The sequence below is a fragment of the Xenopus laevis genome, chromosome 8L (assembly GCF_017654675.1).
Source record: "Xenopus laevis strain J_2021 chromosome 8L, Xenopus_laevis_v10.1, whole genome shotgun sequence".
In the NCBI taxonomy this organism is placed as follows: domain Eukaryota; kingdom Metazoa; phylum Chordata; class Amphibia; order Anura; family Pipidae; genus Xenopus; species Xenopus laevis.
Genome location: NC_054385.1, coordinates 111,484,983 through 111,503,589, shown reverse-complemented (window position 1 = coordinate 111,503,589; position 18,607 = coordinate 111,484,983). Strand labels below are relative to the sequence as shown.

The 18,607-nt window shown below is 45.0% G+C and overlaps 2 non-coding genes and 1 pseudogene across 2 annotated transcripts; all 3 read left to right on the top strand.

The window, feature by feature from the left end:
- The first annotated feature begins 1,202 nt into the window (after window positions 1-1,202).
- Window positions 1,203-1,381, top strand: LOC121397425 (annotated as a pseudogene).
- A 7,016-nt stretch (window positions 1,382-8,397) lies between these two features.
- On the top strand, window positions 8,398-8,579 carry LOC121397415. Its single transcript, XR_005963659.1, has one exon. It is a non-coding gene; the product is annotated as a U2 spliceosomal RNA (small nuclear RNA).
- A 1,557-nt stretch (window positions 8,580-10,136) lies between these two features.
- Window positions 10,137-10,327, top strand: LOC121397405. Its single transcript, XR_005963652.1, has one exon. It is a non-coding gene; the product is annotated as a U2 spliceosomal RNA (small nuclear RNA).
- Window positions 10,328-18,607: the final 8,280 nt, after the last annotated feature.

Below are 18,607 nucleotides of genomic sequence, written 5' to 3'. Positions count from 1 at the left end.
TTTGAAGTATTGGGAGTTATATTTGGTGATGATTTGTATGGAAGAGATAGCTGGGAACATGTTTTTGTGAGAATTAAAAGTAAAATAGATTTTTGGAACCTAAGATCGTTGACAATGGAAGGCAGAATTCTAATCATTAAATCTGTATTAATTCCTATTTTGTTATACATAGGCAATGTTTTCCCAGCTCCTGACAAATGCTTAAGGATAATCTTTTTATTCCAGGATGGAGAAACTAAGCAGAAAGAAAATTACTAAAAGAAAAATGAATGGGGCAAAAGACTTAATGGAAATTGAAAGGTTTTTGGCTGTAAAGTATGTAAGTATGTGTGTAAGATTGAGTAAAGATGAAAGCCTGAATGGTTGTATGGTAAAGTATATGTATGGTAAAGTATATGTATGGTAAAGTATATGGCTGGAAGTGTGTTATGTAAGTATAAATTAAACGCGGTGGACCTGAGAAGGCCAGTGTGTTTTAAAACACTGTGGTTTTATATGAGAATAGACAGATGTATCAGAAGAAACAATTTAGAGAGTATTACAGTGGATACGTGGCATGAGAGTTTCTCAAGAGAGAAAGTTGAAATTATTAGTGGATTGTCAGAAAGAGAAAGTGAAAAGTGTGGAAAATGGTGAATGAAAAAACACTAACAAATAGACAAAAAGATATTGCATGGGTGGCTGCTCATGGATGCCTGCCAACACATGAGTTTCAAAGATGAAGGCGACTGATAGTGAAATTCGTGAAAGAGAAGAATGTAATGGAGTGGAGAATGTTACACATATTTTTTATAAAAGTTTTGACTGGTGTACAATTACTAACGTTTAATATGATGTTGTATTGATTATTTGATTTGGAAAAAAATAAAGCAAGAGTGTTATGGTTGATTGTTAATTGTGTAAAAGAGGTTCTATGGGATGTAAGAAACATCCTAATCTTTGATAAAAATAAAGTTGAAATAAAAGATTGTAATAATATGGTCCGGGGAAAATTGTACTTATATGTGTTATGTGATAGCAAAAAAATAGGAACAATAGATGCGGAATAGATGCGGAATGGATTCAAGAATAAATCTTTGTCATTTTTTTGTTTGTTATTTTGCTGTATTAAATAAAATGAAAATGTGCATGTAATTTGCATGAAACAATTCAAATGTAAACATTGCAAAGAAAATTTTCTTTTAAATGCATTTTATGTATGAACTTTTATAATAAAATTTTTTTAAAAAATCTGTTCTTATCAGTTTAATACATGATACATCCCCTCTGGGGACCATATATTAAATGAATTTTTGGAACAGGGAGATGGAAGAAGAGCTTGCTCTGTCCACTCCACGCATCGACCTGGTATTGCAGTACCTCCAGGACCGGTGCACTTCTCTTACTCAGTTTGAAAAAGCAGAAAAAGAAGCAGCTCCTGGGAAAGGAAAAGCCCAGCAAGCAAAGTTTGGGAGGACAAGCAGTGCCGGAGACAGAGAGCCGTGGAGCAAGGAGGAAGCCAAATGTGGTGCACAATGCGTGGCTGCAGCATGACAGGCCAGCAGAAGCACAAGAGAGAAAAAGGCAGGCAGGCGTTTGGTGGTAGTTGTCATCTTGTGATCCCGGGTTCAGCTGTGAGTTGTTGCAGGAACGAGCTGATTGCATCAACGAGCTGGCTGTGGTCGTCACAAAGAGGCGGGGCTATGCAAATAAGGTGTGCCGGGGCAGTCGGGAAGGTGCTGGGAGGCTGCGGGCCTCAGTCCGGCGAGCCCGATGAGGTCCAAAACAGGGCAGGAGCCAGAGAGGGCCTGGGAGCCCCCGGGGCCGGGCCGACTGGATGTGGTGTTGCCTGGATGTGGTGTGGGCTTGGGCCGGAGGTGTGCTGCCTGCCGGGGCCCAGCCCTCCCTCTCCCCATGGAGGCATCTCTAGCCTGGCTTTGGGCCCGTCTGCTCTCGCGCCTTTCGAGGTATCGCTTCTCGGCCTTTTGGCTAAGATCAAAAGTATCTCCTTGGTCTCCTCCAGATCCTGTCTCACCTCCCAGCCACACCGCTGAAGGTCCTGAAGGGACTGCAGATTTCTCTGGAGTCTCTTGAAGTTCCCCCTGCGTTTACAGGCCTGGCGCCTGCCTTTAACCTGAAAGAAACAATGCAATTTTACCTTAAGAAATTCCCACCAGTCACTGACATGTTCAAAACAACATTTCTCATTCCTCCACATGATGTAGGCATCCCTCAGCTCCCCCATAACCTCCTCCCTTCCCAGCAGGTCACAGTTCAGCTTCCAGGAGCCTGGACCTTGAGGAAAACCACAACCCAGGGACCCCTGAAACCGAATGGCCCTGTGGTCAGAGAAAAAGCAGGGGCCATGGAACACCCAGTCTGCTTGATGGTCCGGGAGGTAAACACGAAGTCTATCCTGGAACGCACTGAGCCATCAGGGCGGCACCAGCTGTAATTCACGGTGCCGTTCCCGATGGACCCAACAGCATCCTTCTAGGATGCTTCAGTCACCATCTCTTTGAGCAGCTTGGAGGTCACATCCAGTTTCGTACCGTTGCTTGAGCTGCGCCCGTCCTCTTCTATGGGGCAGTTGAAATCACCCCCAACACTACTGCTCTGGTGGTTGCTAACTGGGCCCGCACGGTCTGGAAAAGTTCCAACCGTTCGCCCTACACAGGAGAGGCATACACGTTGATAAGCCTAACAGGCTCCCCTGCCCAGGAGCCGTCCACGACCAGCAAGTGGCCGCAGACTAACTCAAGTACAGAATCAACCGTGAAGAGGCCCCCCTGATCAGGATTGCGACCCCCACGGACTTACAGCTATTACCCCCAGACCAGTAGGAAGGGGCGTGGGTCCACTGCCGGATCAGATGTTTGTAGGACCATGTTGCAGGAATGGCACATTCCTGCAACATGTACAGATCACAAGGCTGGCTGTCAAGAAATGCAAAAACAGTCTGCCGTCTCAACTGATCCTTAATACTCCTCACATTAATGGTGAATAAATTGCACGACACCATTAGTAAGAAGAGTCCATTTCGAACAGCTTTACATTATACGTTACCACTCCGGTCGGGCTGGTCCCCTTCTCCCACATCGCTTGGGGGTGGACTCTCCTCCGGAGTTTCTGTGCTTGCTGGCTGTAGCGGTGAGGTGTCATCATAATCTTGGGGCTTGATGGTTTCCACAGTCCCCAATGCTACTTCAAGGAGCTTATCAACCATGTTTCAGCTTTTGCTTCTGACTCCTCATCTCCTTCTGAGCCTGTTTCCAACAGCTCTATCTCCTCTAGCTCTGCTTCCAGCATCTCGGATTCTGTCAGCTCTGCTTCCGCCAGCTCTGTGTTCACCTTCTTCCTCTCCTGGGAGTCTGTTGCTGGGCTCTCCTCTAGCTTCCTCTTTGCTGCGCCTGTAGGGGGAGAGAGGGTGGGGGACTGGGGGGGGTGGGCAGGGGGGGGAAAGTCCTCCTGGGATAGACCTGCTGCCACTGGAGGGGGGTCAATGTGGCAGCAGGGGGGAGAGTGGGGGTGATGGGGGCTGGGAGAGGGGTGGGAGGGCGCTGGGGAGGAGGAGAGGCTGGGGCAGCTGGGGGTTTGGCTGCCACAGTGGGGAGAGGGGGGTTTGTCTTACCAGTCCTGGGTGTTGGTTTTGAAGGTTTTCTCGGGGCTTCCTTCACTGCTGCCGCATAGGATCTCTCTCTCTGTGGGCAGTCTCTGTAGACGTGCAATGCCAGGCCACAGAGGTTACAGGTCTTCTTCCTGGGGCAATCCTTGGTTTCATGCCCCACTGCCCGGCAGATCCTGCAGGCAGTTGACTTGCAGTCCTTCCCTGGTGTCCCATTTCTCCACATTTCCTGCAAGTCTGCGGCAGGTATGGGTAGAAGATGATGCCCGGGGAGTTGCAGAGGGAGAAACTTTGGGGCAGGTGTCGGAGGCCGTCGGGTGAGTTGTCTTCCTTCTGGAGTTTCACCAAGATGGACCACTTGCCACACCAGAACCCGTTGGGGTCCAGGATCCTGGATCCTGGCAGGGTCTTTCAGGACGGTACAGAAGCGGCTGAGGAAGGTGGAGATGTCCTTTGGTGGTGTAGGGGGGTTCCACATTGAGACCGTCACCCGCCTTTCCTCCCTTTGAATAGGGCAGTTGCCCACAAAGCGAGAGAAAGGGGATTCGGGGCTCGCCACCTTTACCCTCTCCCAGTACCTTCTGCTTATCAACCATCTGCGCCATTGTTTCAGCTTTTGCTTCTGACTCCTCACCTCTTTCTGAGCCTGTTTCCAACAGCTCTATCTCCTCTAGCTCTGCTTCCAGCATCTCAGATTCTGTCAGCTCTGCTTCCGCCAGCTCTGTGTTCACCTTCTTCCTCTCCTGGGAGTCTGTTGCTGGGCTCTCCTCTAGCTTCCTCTTTGCTGCGCCTGTAGGGTGAGAGAGGGTGGGGGTGAGAGAGGGTGGGGGTGAGAGAGGGTGGGGGTGAGAGAGGGTGGGGGTGAGAGAGGGTGGGGGAGAGAGGGTGGGGGAGAGAGGGTGGGGGAGAGAGGGGGGGAGAGAGGGTGGGGGAGAGAGGGGGGGAGAGAGGGTGGGGGAGAGAGGGGGGAGAGAGGGTGGGGGAGAGAGGGGGGGGGAGAGGTGGGGGTGAGAGAGGGTGGGGGTGAGAGAGGGTGGGGGTGAGAGAGGGTGGGGGACTGGGGGGAAGTCCTCCTGGGATAGACCTGCTGCCACTGGAGGGGGGTTAATGTGGCTGCAGTGGGAGAGTGGGGGTGGTGGGGGCTGGGAGAGGGGTGGGAGGGCGCTAGGGAGGAGGAGAGGCTGGGGCAGCTGGGGGTTTGGCTGCCACAGTGGGGAGAGGGCGCTAGGGAGGAGGAGAGGCTGGGGCAGCTGGGGGTTTGGCTGCCACAGTGGGGAGAGGGCGCTAGGGAGGAGGAGAGGCTGGGGCAGCTGGGGGTTTGGCTGCCACAGTGGGGAGAGGGGTGTTGGTTTTGAAGGTTTTCTCGGGTCTTCCTTCACTGCTGGAAGCAAAGGTGATGTAGAACAGCCCCCCAATGAATCTCTGAATACTCAGGGTCTCCGAGGGGGTGAAGCCCTGCTCCAGGACCATCTTCTTCCCAAACACCTCAGAGGTCAGGTCCGGAGTCCTGCCCTCTAGGGATGTAGCGAACGTCGGAAAAAAAGTTTGCGAACATATTCACGAACTTGCGTCAAAAATGCGAACGGTTCGCGAACGTCGCGAACCCCATAGACTTCAATGGGAAGGCGAATTTTAAAAGCTAGAAAAGACATTTCTGGCCAGAAAAATGATTTTAAAGTTGTTTAAAGGGTGCAACGACCTGGACAGTGCCATGCCAGAGGGGGATCAAGGGCAAAAATGTTTCTAAAAATCCATTGTTGACACAGCGCTGCGTTTTGTGCTGTAAAGGGCAGAAATCACACTACATTTCTAAACCTGTGTAATAAAATGCTTTAAAACGTCCGGCGTCTACATGCCAATCAAGTCGTGTAAAGGTTACAGCCTGTTCACACGCAAAGACGAAACGCGGTGCTTACTGCAACGCAAAAAGACGCAAAGAGCTTTAATGAATGATACCGTCAAGTGAGCAAATAATAGTTTTTAATTACTAGTTGCTTCTCACCTCCAGGATGTTCGTCCTGTTGGTGGCAATATTTCTGTAGTGGTGTGTTTAGCAGTCACCGTGCTTGTGCGCACGTGCACGGTCAGGCAGAGGTAATTCAATGTACAGTGAAGTGAACCAAAAAACACTGATTCTGCAGTGTGGGCCCAGTTTTGGTCTACTTTATTGATCACCTGCGGTGACCATAAAAGATGCGATTTTGCCACTGTTGCAGAACCCTGAAAAATTAGGCATGTGTACTTTCCTGAAAAATTATGTTTTTTTTGTCGCAGCCACTGAACCAGAAGTCCAGAAACAATATGCCATATAAATGCTGAAAATATTAATTTTTTTTGTGGCAGCCACTGCAGCACAGAGGCCAGAAAAAATATGCCATGTAAATGCAAACAATATTAATTTTTTTTTGTCGCAGCCACTGCAGCACAGAGGCCAGAAAAAATATGCCATATAAATGCAAACAATATTAATTTTAATTAATTAATTAAAACGTCACTCAGGTGGTGTTTCTGGAGACGGTATTATTATTGATATTTAGACAGAATGTGAAAAAGCTCACACAGCTAAGTGGCAGTGGTTTGAAAATGAAGAACACACTGGGCAAATAATGCCTGCAAGGTCAACGTATACACTACAGCAGTGGTGGATACGGAATATATTATTGCTGCTTGAAAAACGTCACTCAGGTGGTGTTTCTGGAGACGGTATTATTATTGATATTTAGACAGAATGTGAACAAGCTCACACAGCTAGATGGCCACTGGGCAAATAATGCCTGCAAGTGCACTACTATTGGTGCACTACTATGAAGAACAGCAAACAGCACTGGACACCTTAAAGAACAGTAAGATAAGTAAAATAAAAAAAAAATTATATGTATATTAAAAAAAATTTCTCGGGTTGGTGCTGCTGAACTACTAGGAGCAGCACAGTAGCACACCAGTCCCACTCCCCAACACTGCTAGACTAATAGCACTTGGCTGTTAAAGTAGCAAAGTAAAACAACAAAAAAGAAAATAAAAGCAGTCCTTACAAGGACTATTGGGTTATTACAGCAGTCAGCAGATGAGATCAGAAGAGATCAGTGCCCACAGCAGGCAGCTACATACAGAGCACTGCAGTAGAAGGTAGATTACTAGCCAGCAAAGCTACCCTAAAATGTCCCTCAAATCCCTGCAGACTTCTGTCCCTCCAATACAGAGCAGTATCAAGTCGATTACTAGCCAGCAAACTTACTATCAACTGTCCCTCAAAGAAATCAGTGAAATCAGTAACAGCTCTCTCCCTACACTAGCTCTTGCAAGCACACACAGGCAGAATGAAAAAACGCTGCAGGGCTTCAGTTTATATATGGAAGGGGAGTGGTCCAGGGGGTGTGGGGGTGGTCCAGGAGGGAGAGCTTCCTGATTGGCTGCCATGTATCTGCTGGTCTGGGGTGAGAGGTAAAAAAAAGCGCCAGGTAAGGCGAACCCAAAATGGCGAACGTCGCGCGACGTTCGCGAACATTCGGCGAGCGCGAACAGCCGATGTTCGAGCGAACAAGTTCGCCGGCGAACAGTCCGCGACATCCCTACTGCCCTCCACCTCCTTCAGCACAGTCTGCCTCATCCATGGCTCCAGGTTTGGGGACTGGATGGCCTTGGGAGGCAGGACCGGGGCCCCAGCGTCAGGGCTGGTGTAGGCGTCAGACGGGGTTCCTTTGGCCCGGACGGTGTTGGTCTGAGCGATCCTGGTCTTCGGGGCTCCCTTCTGATTTGGGGCGACGTCCTTCGCTTTTGTCATCTTCCTTGCCTTGCCTGCTATCTTCATCCTAGGGGAGTAAGGGTGCCCAGAGGAGAGAAGCAGCAAAGAAAAGCAGAGAAAAAGAGAAGGAGAGGTGGAAAAGGAAGGGAGAATGAGAGAGTGGAAAGAGGAAAAGAGAGGTGGGCGGGGTTATGCAAATGACCCCAAGGGTCATCCTTCGGGAGCGAGTTTTGACCCCGAGGGTTGTCCTTCGGGAGCAAGTTATGACCCCAAGGGTCATCCTTCGGGAGCGAGTTATGACCCCAAGGGTCGTCCTTCAGGAGCGATCGTGTTAGCTCTCACTACCGGTTTTTACCCTTGGCTTCGGGTTCCCACCAGAGTGGTTGATCGTTCTCGTTGCCAGGAACTATAGCCCTTAAAAGGACAAAGTCTCAAGGCACCTAATGACAGATACTCGTGTTTCCCTTTGGAACTACTTGGTCCTCTGGCTGACAAGACCAAAGAGGAGTATCTGTTCTAATGATCCTATCTGAAGAACGGAGAAACCATTGGTCCTCTGGACTAGGCTGACAAGCAGAAGCTTGATGAAAGCTGGGTCGCTGTGCTCCCATGAGGGTGGCCCCTGACTTGCGGTTTAAGTCAGGGGAGATGCACATGCTCCCATGCTTAATCAAGCTTCACTTCCTTTGCTCTTACCATTAGGTGGGCGGGAAGTCTTATCTTTTTCTGGCTGCCAACCAGAGCCTTGCAAAAGGCAACCAATGACCTTGCACCTCCCACTACAGCACCTTTTTTGTGTCTGATTTGAGCACCCTGGATGGGGGTCACGGTCTTTTGGCTGGACTCGCAGGCCATGACACGCCCTGGGGGAAGCTTCGGCAGAACCCAGGGTAGACGAGACTCCCCCTAGCTTTGGTGAAGGGGAGTCCAAACATCCCCAAACCCCTTCGGGGGGTGGGGTGGTGGGCCCTCCCTAGCTTCGGCGAAGGGGGGCCCACCCGTTCGAGCTGTTCAGTGGCGGTAGCTGGGAACAGCTTGGGCAACGGAGCCCATGCCTTCGGGTAGGATGATTCAATATCATCTGTTCTTATCAGTTTAATATCTGATACGTCCCCTATCTGGGGACCATATATTAAATGGATTTTTAGAACAGGGAGATGGAAGAAGAGCTTGCTCTGTCCACTCCACGCATCGACCTGGTATTGCAGTACCTCTAGAACCGGTGCACGTCTCTTACTCAGTTTGAAAAAGCAGAAAAAGAAACAAACAAAAGCGCTCCGGGGAAAGGAGAAGTCCAGCAAGAGCAGCCCTGAGGATTTTATTAATAGAATTAAAATTTTGTATAATAATGTTTTTAGCCAGATTCAGGTAAATGGGTGGTTAACTGATAAGATACAGATTAGATCAGGAGTAAGGCAGGGATGCCCTTTATCCCCATTACTTTTTATATGCACAATTGAACCATTTATTCAGATGTTAAAGCAAAATAAGATGATCAAACAAATTATGGTTCCGGGAGGAGATGGTTTGAGTATAAAAACTTTAGCTTACATGGATGATGTAACAGTAATGTGTGCAGATTCTTCTTCGCCTAATATAGTGGTGCTTTTAGCTGAGTTTTATGGATCTGCCTCAGGTTTGTTTTTAAATTTAGATAAAACTGTGTGCTGTACTTTTGGAAGCTGGGTTTATGATGTTTATTGTAAAATTCAAAAATATTCAGATAATATTAAGATTTAAGGAGTTGAGTTATTTTTAATAAAGATCTTGATGGGATTCCTAATTGGGAAAATACTCTTGTAAAAATTAAAAAGAAAACAACATTTTGGAATTTAAGGAAACCAATAGAAGGTAAAGTTTTAATTATTAAGGCTGTTTTGTTACCTATGCTTTTATATATTTCTTTAATTTTTTTACCAAATAGTCTTTATATGAGGAAGTTTGTGAGAGAAATTTTTGTGTTTTTATGGGGAACTAAGATGGAAAAGGTAAAAAGGTTAGAGATGTATAAAGAAAAAAGGTAAGGTGGAAGAGGGGTTCCGAATATTGAGATGTTTTTGTCTATAAAGTATATTGCTTTTATTATAAAACAGTCATCTTAAAAAAAATTTACTTCCTACTTTGTAAGATATGGTGCAGGTTGGATTTTAAGGAAATATAAGTGGTTGGTTTTAGATAGAAATAAACCGGTTTCTTTTGATCCTTTTAAATTTTATATATTAATAGAAGTTCTTGTTTAAAATTAAAAAAGAGGAAATGTTAAAAAGGGAAGAATTTTATAGTACTTAAGTTAGTGAGAATATATGTAACTTAGTTACGAATAAAAATTTAACAAACAGTCAAAAAGACTTAGATTTTCAATATTCTAGAGGACTGGTAAAGAAACCTCAGTGCCCAAGAGAAGGTTGTGCAGGTAATGAGACAGTTCTTCATGTTTTTTGGAATTGTAGGGTAGCACAAGATGTTTGGAATTTGTAACAGGGCTAAGTGTAATTAATTAATCATGAAATTGTCTTATATGGTGTTAAAATGAATAGTAGTAGCGTGGATAAAACAATTAAAACTTGGCAAATTATTAATTCTGTTAAAGAAGCCTTGTGGAAGAGTAGGAATTTGTTGTTATTTAAGCAAGTTTCACTTACTGTGGATGAATGTTTTTCTTTGTTTTTGAATATTGTTTATGTTTATTATTTGAAAGATAAAAAATGTAATGCTGATAAAGCTTGAAATTTTGAAGGTCCATGATGATGTGATATAAGAACTATAGACGTTTCAAAGAAAACTTTTAGGACTTTTCCTTTGTTCTTTTACTGAGTGGACAAAAAAAATCTGTTCTTATTAGTTTAATATCTGATACGTCCCCTATCTGGGGACCATATATTAAATGGATTTTTGGAACAGGGAGATGGAAGAAGAGCTTGCTCTGTCCACTCCACACATCGACCTGGTATTGCAGTACCTCCAGGACCGGTGCACTTCTCTTACTCAGTTTGAAAAAGCAGAAAAAGAAAAACGAGCTCCGGGGAAAGGAAAAGCCCAGCAAGAGCAGCCCAAGAAAGTTTGGGAGGACAAGCAGTGCGGAAGAGAGAGTCGAGGAGCAAGGAGGAAGCAGACGGTGGTGGTGCACAATGCCTGACTGCAGAATGACAGGCCGGCGAGCCGGATGAAGGGCCGAAACAGGCCGGAGCCAGAGAGGGCCTGGTGCTGGGAGCCCCCGCGGCCAGGCCGACTGGATGTGGTGTTGCCTGGATGTGGTGTGGGCTTGGGCCGGAGGTGTGCTGCCTGCCGGGTCCAGCCCTCCCACCCCCCATGGAGGCATCTCTAGCCTGGCTCAGGGGCCGTCTGCGCGCGCGCCTCTCGGGGTATCGCTTCTCGGCCTTTTGGCTAAGATCAAGTGTACTTATACAGGAGTTCTTAGCTGGATAGCATTCGGAGACCCCGCGTCTCTGCCTATGCAGGATCGCCCAACTTCGGTTGGACTTCACCTGCTTGCTGCAATCGGGTTGGGGGCATTCCTCCGATAAACGGGTTGCGAACGCCTGGGCGGACGGCTTTGCCGAAGGCCTGAGGAGGAGTTAGGAGATTTTTGGGCTGCCATTGCTGGTGGGACAAGAGTTTTTCTATTCTCTTCTTGGGTGTAGACGCTTATCCGAAATGCCATTTACGTTCAAGTTCCCATCCCGGGAAACCCGGATAAAGAACACCATCCAGATTGAAGTTTTGGAGGGACATCGCCAAACGAAGGACCTTGGATTCGTCGTGAGGGAGATTCTGATGGGAGTCTTCAGCCTGAGCACCGATAAGATCCTGTGCCTTCAAGACCAAGAGAGACGAGGAGTGTACATGGTCACCTTTACCTGTTAAATTTTGCTATTGGAAGCAACAGAGGCTACCTTTTTTACTCCGGTATGCCTTTATACTGCCGCAACTGCTTCCATTTCGGGCACACGAGCGAGTCATGCAAAGAAGCTAAAATGGTCCGGTGTAATAGGTGCGGTCAACCGGGCCATACCGCTGCAGCGTGTAAGCTTCAGAAAGTTTGTAATATGTGTGGGCAGGAGGGCCACATATACAAAGATTGCCCCAGTAAGGTGGAAAAAAAGGGAGTAGGGGCTGAGCGGACAAAGCCTAAGCCGGGGGCCGGGGCAAAAGTCAGTAGCGGTTACTGACTTAGCCAAGGCAAGCTCGGGAGAGTCGGGTGAGCAGTCCATGCTGTCGGTACGTAGGACACCGGTAAAATCAACCGTACTTGCGAGAAGGAGCTCTGTAGGACCGGAGAAGGTTTCTGCCGGGTTGCCCACGGCAGAGCCTTCCATGAAAGCCCAGAGCTCCCGTAGAAGGTCGGTAGTGGATTTGGGACAGGTGCCTGCCTTGGCTACGGTAGACCCTGCCCCTGGCAAGATGGTGAGCACACTGGCGGTGGGAGCTGAGCAGAGTGTGAGGAAGGTCCCGGGTGCCGTAGAATCCAAACAGACCTTTGCTGTGCCATCAGCAGTAGGGTCTGTGAGGAAGGGCGAGAGCACCAGCCGCATCAGCTTTCGAGGAATTAGAGCAAGAGCTCATGGCACTGTCAGCCAGGAGCTCTGCCAAGACAATTCCTGATGCCCCCTGCGATAAGGAGGAATGGATCGAATTCCAGGACAAAAAGAAAGCCAAGAGGTCCAGACGCAAAAAGGCGAAAGCGACGGGGTCGACCGTGATGGAGAAATCTGACATGGGTGATCCTGATGAACGGAAGCCTAAGGAGGGTGCGATGAGAGCGTCTCTGGAAGGAAGTCAGTGACCAGCTGAAAAGAGGCCAAGAAGCGAAAGGTATGGAGTCCAGGAAGAAACATCCGAGGGGGAAAGTCTGAGAGAGGTGGACCCGCAGTGTGTGTCGGCTTCAGATCTGGTGAATATCGATGACCCAGCCTCTCCTAATGAGGGGGAGGAGGGGTCTCCGTTAATTTCTGGCGAGAGCAGCCTGGACTCGGATATGGACAATGTGAACTTTAAAAAATGACTTCGCTTAAAGTTGCCTCACTAAATGTGAGGTCCCTAAAGGGCCCTAGCCATAGGGCCATTTTATTTTCTTTCCTAGAGACTTTGGACTGTGACTAGTGATGGGCGAATTTGCGCCGTTTCGCTTCGCCGAAAAATTCGCGAAATTCGCGAAACGGCGAAAAATTCGCGAAACGGCGCCGGCGTCTCGTTTTTGACGCCGGCGCCCGTTTTTGACGCCGGCGGCCGTTTTTGGCGCCGGATTTTCGCGGGCGTTTCGCGAATTTATTCGCTGGCGGCGAAACGCAAATTCGCCGCAAATTCGCCCATCACTAACTGTGACCTCTTTTTCCTCCAGGAGTGTGCAATAGAGAACAGTATGGACTATGCAAACCTTAAAAAGGACTGGAAGCTGGGCTTGTCTGTTTGGTCAGGCTCTAACGAAACTAAGCCTGCTGGGGTAGGGGTTCTCCTTTGGGGTCCACACTTGCATCAGGTCATCTCCTCTGCTGGTTGGAGGAGATTTTAATTGTGTTTTTACCGGCGAAAAACGACAAGGAGGTGACCCAAACAGAAAAGACAGAACTTCTTATTTATTGCAAAATTTTACTGACGATCTAAAGTTAAATGGCAAAACTGATATGAATGACATTTTAAACCTAACCTTCAATTTTTATCAACTTTTTTAATGAAAAGCAAATTGACTTCTCTGTTTTAAATGATTGTCTTAAAGTTTTAGAGTGTAAGTTAAGTTTTTTAGACCAGGAAATGTTATCTAAAGATATTACCATAGATGAGCTTTTACCTGTTTTTAAAAGTTTTTTATTTGGTAAATCTCCTGGTGAAGAGGGGATTGTTTTTTTTACTGTACAAAGAGGCTTTTAATGTTAATATTTTACCCCCCTCCTGGTGAAGGGGGATTGTTTCTATGCTTTTTAAAAAAGGTGATAAGGAGCGTCTTGAAAACTATAGGCCTATCACTCTCCTAAATGTTGATTATAAAGTTATGGCTAAATTAATTGCAATACGTCTTAAACCCTTTGCAGATAAACCAATTCATCCCGACCAGGTCAGTGGGGTGCCTGGAAGGAGTATGGCCGAATCCCTAAATGTGGAAAGAGATGTAATTTGGTATTGCTAAGAGAGAAGCCAACATTTAGCCATTTTATCTAGATTTTGAAAAAGCCTTTGATAGAATTTCGGCTAAGATCTCATATGGTCTTGCCTTAGGCATTTGCGGGCCCCTTTGCTTGGCCTTGTGTTCCTTCCTGCGGGTTGGAACCTTGCTGCTATCAGGTACTTGGCAGTTCTCGCAAAATACCAAAGGAACCCTGCCCTCTGCCTTCCTCCCTTTCAGTCCGGTTGGGAGGCATGCTGCAATTGGGGACCAGGTATTATCCCTCACTACCGAGGTAATATGGCGATACCTCCGGAAGCACCAAACACAGTACGGCTGTATTTTCCTAAGGAGAGAAAAGAAACATATTGTCTTCGGCATATCCAGAAAGACATCATCGAGGAATTATTTGGAATGTAAGTTTTTCAACAGCAAGGATTCTTCGATATATATCCTTTATCAACGCAAGTAAATTGCGAACATGTTACATGTGGAGTCAGGAGAAGTCTGCTTATCCTGCTTTAAAGGAAATTACCTTTGTTGTTAATGAATCCAGAAATAGGACCCCTGTGATGGTCCATCTGTATAACCCTTTTGTACGTGACAACGAGATTAGGATCTTCCTGAGTCTATACTGTAGTTATGTATCCCCAGGAGAAAGAAGAAAAAACATCTTTGGAACTTTTAATGGCTTGCGGAGGTTCTGGGTAGAATTTAAGAGAGATTCTGAGGGGACTGGCGGATATGCTCACCCTCCACAGAACTTTTCTATTGGAAACAACAATGGCTATTTATACTACCCAGGCCAACCTCTGTTCTTTCTGTAATTGTTTCCAATTTGGTCACACAAAATTGTAATGTGATAAGGATTTTTGTTGCCGCAATTGTTTCATGCCGGGCCACAGGATAGCAGATTGCCCAGTGGCACGAAAATGTCACTTAAGTAATTCAGTGGAGCACTTGGCCGAACAGTGTCCGACAATGATGTTGGTTGCCTCTGGACGGCTTTTTTCTGAGGTGGTGAAAGGGAAAGAAAAGGTAACAGAGGCAATTATGAAGGCAGTTCCTCCTCCTCCAGCATCAGAGACTCTGGTGCAGGTCGATCCTTCAAAAGTGATGGTAATTAAGGATGTGCCTGATCTGTTGAGTGGAGAGGGGATGACGTGGTACCGAGTGAGGTTCCCCCCAAATAAATGGAAGTGGACAAAGCTTCTTTGAAAAAGAAAAAAGACATTTCTTTACAATGGAATAGACAAATTTTCAAGTTCAGGAGAGGGAGAGGGTGGGGAATCTTCGGTGGCTAAAGACTCTGATTCCTCAGCTCCCTCAGCGGCTTTTTTGGATCCAGAGGAAGTTGTTAAACTAACAGAGACAATGAAAATTGTAAAAAGTGACTAAAGAGGATTCAAAAAGTAAAAAATCAAAAAAGGGTGTAGAAGAGATGAAGAGAGTTAAACATGATGATGATGCTCTTACTTCTGCTCCTAGAGCACGGGCTAGAGGTGGGCCAGCTAAGACGAAACCGGGGACTTAATGTTTTGAAAATATTTTTCTTCTTCCTTAAATGCCATTTAAGATTGGCTCCTTAAATGTTAGGAGTATAAAATTGGTTAATAGGAGAGCTGCTGCTATTTTTAAGATCTTGTCTTTGCTTAACCTAAATATCTTGTGTTTACAGGAATGTAATATCTCAGAGGAACCGAAAAAATGTTAAATGGGATCACGGACCAGCAGTGTGGTCTGTAAGTGGAAAAAGAAATGAGGGTTTGGGAATTTTGTTCAAAAGTTATGATTTTGTGGTTAAGGAAATTATTCCAATTGAGTTATTTTTGAATATTTGTGGTGTACAAGTAAAATTGTAAATGTATATGCTCCTGCGGGAAAAAAAGAGAGAATTGATCTCTCTGAAAAAATTGTTTCTTTTTTTGGGTGGGAAAGAAAATGTAATTTTAGTGGGTGACTTTAATTGCATTTTAAAGAGAGAGGATAGAAGTAATCAAAGTAGTGGGGATGTGGATAAATCGGGAAAAATGCTAAAAGATTTAATTTCTTTATTTAAGTTACAGGATGCATATGAGTTAAAAGGGAATGGTGACAATCGTTTTACATATTACAGTGATAGTGACAAGGTTTTGTCAAGAATCGATGTTTTTTTTCAAAATCTTTTGATATTCTGAATTTCAGTGTGAAAAGACTGCTGTTCTCGGATCATGGATGCATAAAATGTGAAGTAAGTATAAATGGGGAGAGAGAGTATGGTAGAGGTGTGTGGAAGCTGAATATTGCTTTGTTGGAAGATGAAAATGTGAAAAAATAATATAAAGTATGGTTTAAAAAATGGGAAAAAAAGAGAATTGATTTTGGAGATGTGTGAGTCAAAATGATTCTTTTTGGAGAGTTTTTATTCAGAAAAACAGAGAGACTGTGTATTAGAGAAAGAGTGTTTGGAGGTTTTGAATGAAGGACTGCAGTATGAAGATAAAGAAGTGTTATGTGAAGACTTGATGGAAAGTGAGGTGAACGATTGTGTAAAAAGTATGAAGAAAGGGAAAGTACCAGGGAGCAATGGCTTGCCAGTTAAATTTTATTGTGAATTTTGGGAAATACTTGTAAAATATGTGCTAAAGTATTGAACGATGGAAGATTGATTATTAGTATGAAAGAAAGTATAATTGTGTTGTTGTACAAGAAGGGTGATAGGAGAGATTTGAAAAATTGGAGACCTATCTCATTATTGAATGTTGATTATAAAAGTGTAGCGAAGATAATTGCAAATAGATTGAGGAGTACGAATGGTTGGAGAAGAACAAAATTAGTGAAAGTTTGTTCTGTTTGGGTGATGTATTGTGGGATGTAAAAGAAAGAAAACAGATGGTAGCGATGGTCGCCATTGATTTTGAAAAGGCATTTGACAGAGTAGTGCATGATTTTATGTTTAATGTGTTGAGGAAAATGGGTGTACCAGAATGTATGATAGGATGGATTAAATGCTTGTATGGAGGAATTTATTGTAGAGTGCAAGTCAATGGTTTCTTTACAAAGAAGGTACGTTTGGAATCGGGTGTGAGATAAGGATGTCCTCTTTCGCCAATTTTATTTATATGTGTGATTGAACCTTTAGTGCGTAGTATTATGAGGGATAAAATTGTACGCGGAATAGAAGTGCCTGGAAGTGATGGAAGAGGTTTGAAAGTTATTGCATATATGGATAAAATTACAGTAGTATGCAAGACACAAGCAAGTCTGCAGAGAGTGAAAATATGGATTGAGTGTTTTTGTATGGCCAGTGGTTTCAAGTTAAATGTGGATAAGAGTATGTGTAAGATATTTGGTGAATGGAAAGAAAAATAATTGTGTGGGTGGCCTGTGTGTAAGGAAGGAATTGAAATATTAGGAGTTGCGTTTAATGAGGATATGAGAGGCTGTGAGAGCTGGGAAAAGGTAAATGGCAGAATGAAGCAGAAAATGGATTTTTGGACACAGATCATTAACAATAGAGGGAAGGATTCTGGTTATTAAGTCGGTTATTATGCCTATTTTACTGTATTTGAGTATTATTTTTCGACCTTCGGATCAGGCCCTGAAGAAAATTATTCGTTTAATTTTCTGTTTTCTGTGGAACTCAAAAATGGAAAAATTACAGAGAGGAAAAGTAATGAAAATGAAAAAAAATGGTGGAAAAGGAATGGTAAATGTAGAATTGTTCCTAATGGTAAAGTATGTAAGTTTATGTATAAAAACAAGCAGAAAAGAAAATATAACTGGATGCATGGTCAGATATGTGGGAGGAAACGTGTTAAGAAGATATGGGTTATGGATTTGAGAAAACCGATGTTTTAATCCTCCATGGTTTTATGTAAGAATTGGGAGGTTTATAAGAAGAAATAATTTGGAAAATGCGAATGTGAATGAGTGGTGTGAAAGTCAAAAAATAATGGAAATTTTTTGTAGAAGGGAAGAGATGGAGGCAGTGGACGGTTTGAATGTAAGTGAAAGTAAAGAAGTGTGGAAAAAGGTGTGTAGTAAAGATCTAATAAATCGGCAAAAAGATCTAGCCTGGATGTGTGCACAGGGCTGTTTGCCAACGAGGGTTTTCCAAAGGAGAAGGAGGTTAGTTAATAGTGAAAATATTATATATGTCCTTTGGGAATGTAACTATGCAAAAACAATTTGGGGGAGAATGGGGAAACTAATAAAGGGTTTTACAGGAATTGAATTATTAACATATAATATGATGTTGTTTGGCTTGTGTGGGTTGACTGAGGAGAAAGCGAGAGTATTGTGGATTATTGTAAATTGTATTAAAGACGTTTTGTGGGATATGAGGAATATGTGTGTTTTCAGGAACTGTGAGATTGATGAGGATGGATGTGTGGCATTGATCTGCAGCAGAATCTTCTATGTCAGGGGTCCCCAACCTTTTTTACCCGTGAGCCACATTCAAATGTAAAAAGAGTTGGGGAGCAACACAAGCATGAAAAAGTTCCTTGGGTGCCAAATAAGGGCTGTGATTGGCTATTTGGTAGCCCCTATGTAGCCAGGAATTCAAAAATAAACACCTGGTTTGAGGACACTGGGAGCAACATCCAAGGGGTTGGAGAGCAAAATGTTGCTCACGAGCTACTGGTTGGGGATCACTGTCCTATGCGATAGAAAAAAATATGGTATTGAGGCATAAGGGATAGTGATGGGCGAATTTGCGCCGTTGCGTGATTCGCCGCGAAATTCGCGAAACGGTGAAAAATTCGCGAAACGGCGCCGGCGTCTCGTTTTTGACGCCGGCGCCCGTGTTTTCGAAGCCGGCGCCCGTGTTTTCGAAGCCGGCGCCCGTGTTTTCGAAGCCGGCGCCCGTGTTTTCGACGCCGGCACCCGTTTTTGGCGCCCGTTTTTGATGCCGGCGCCTGTTTTTTCGGAAATTTTTTTTTGACGCCGGCGAATTTTTGCCGCGAATTTTCACGAGCGTTTCACGAATTTATTCGCTGGCGGCGAATCACGCAAATTTGCCGCGAGTTCGCGCCTGGCGAATAAATTCACCCATCACTAATAAGGGATATGGAAATACAGAAAATGGAAATTCTGTTTTTTTCATCTTTAAGAAAATAAGTTTGTTTGTTGGAAGTTATGATAAATCAATGATGTCAATGTAAATGTTAAAAATTGATTT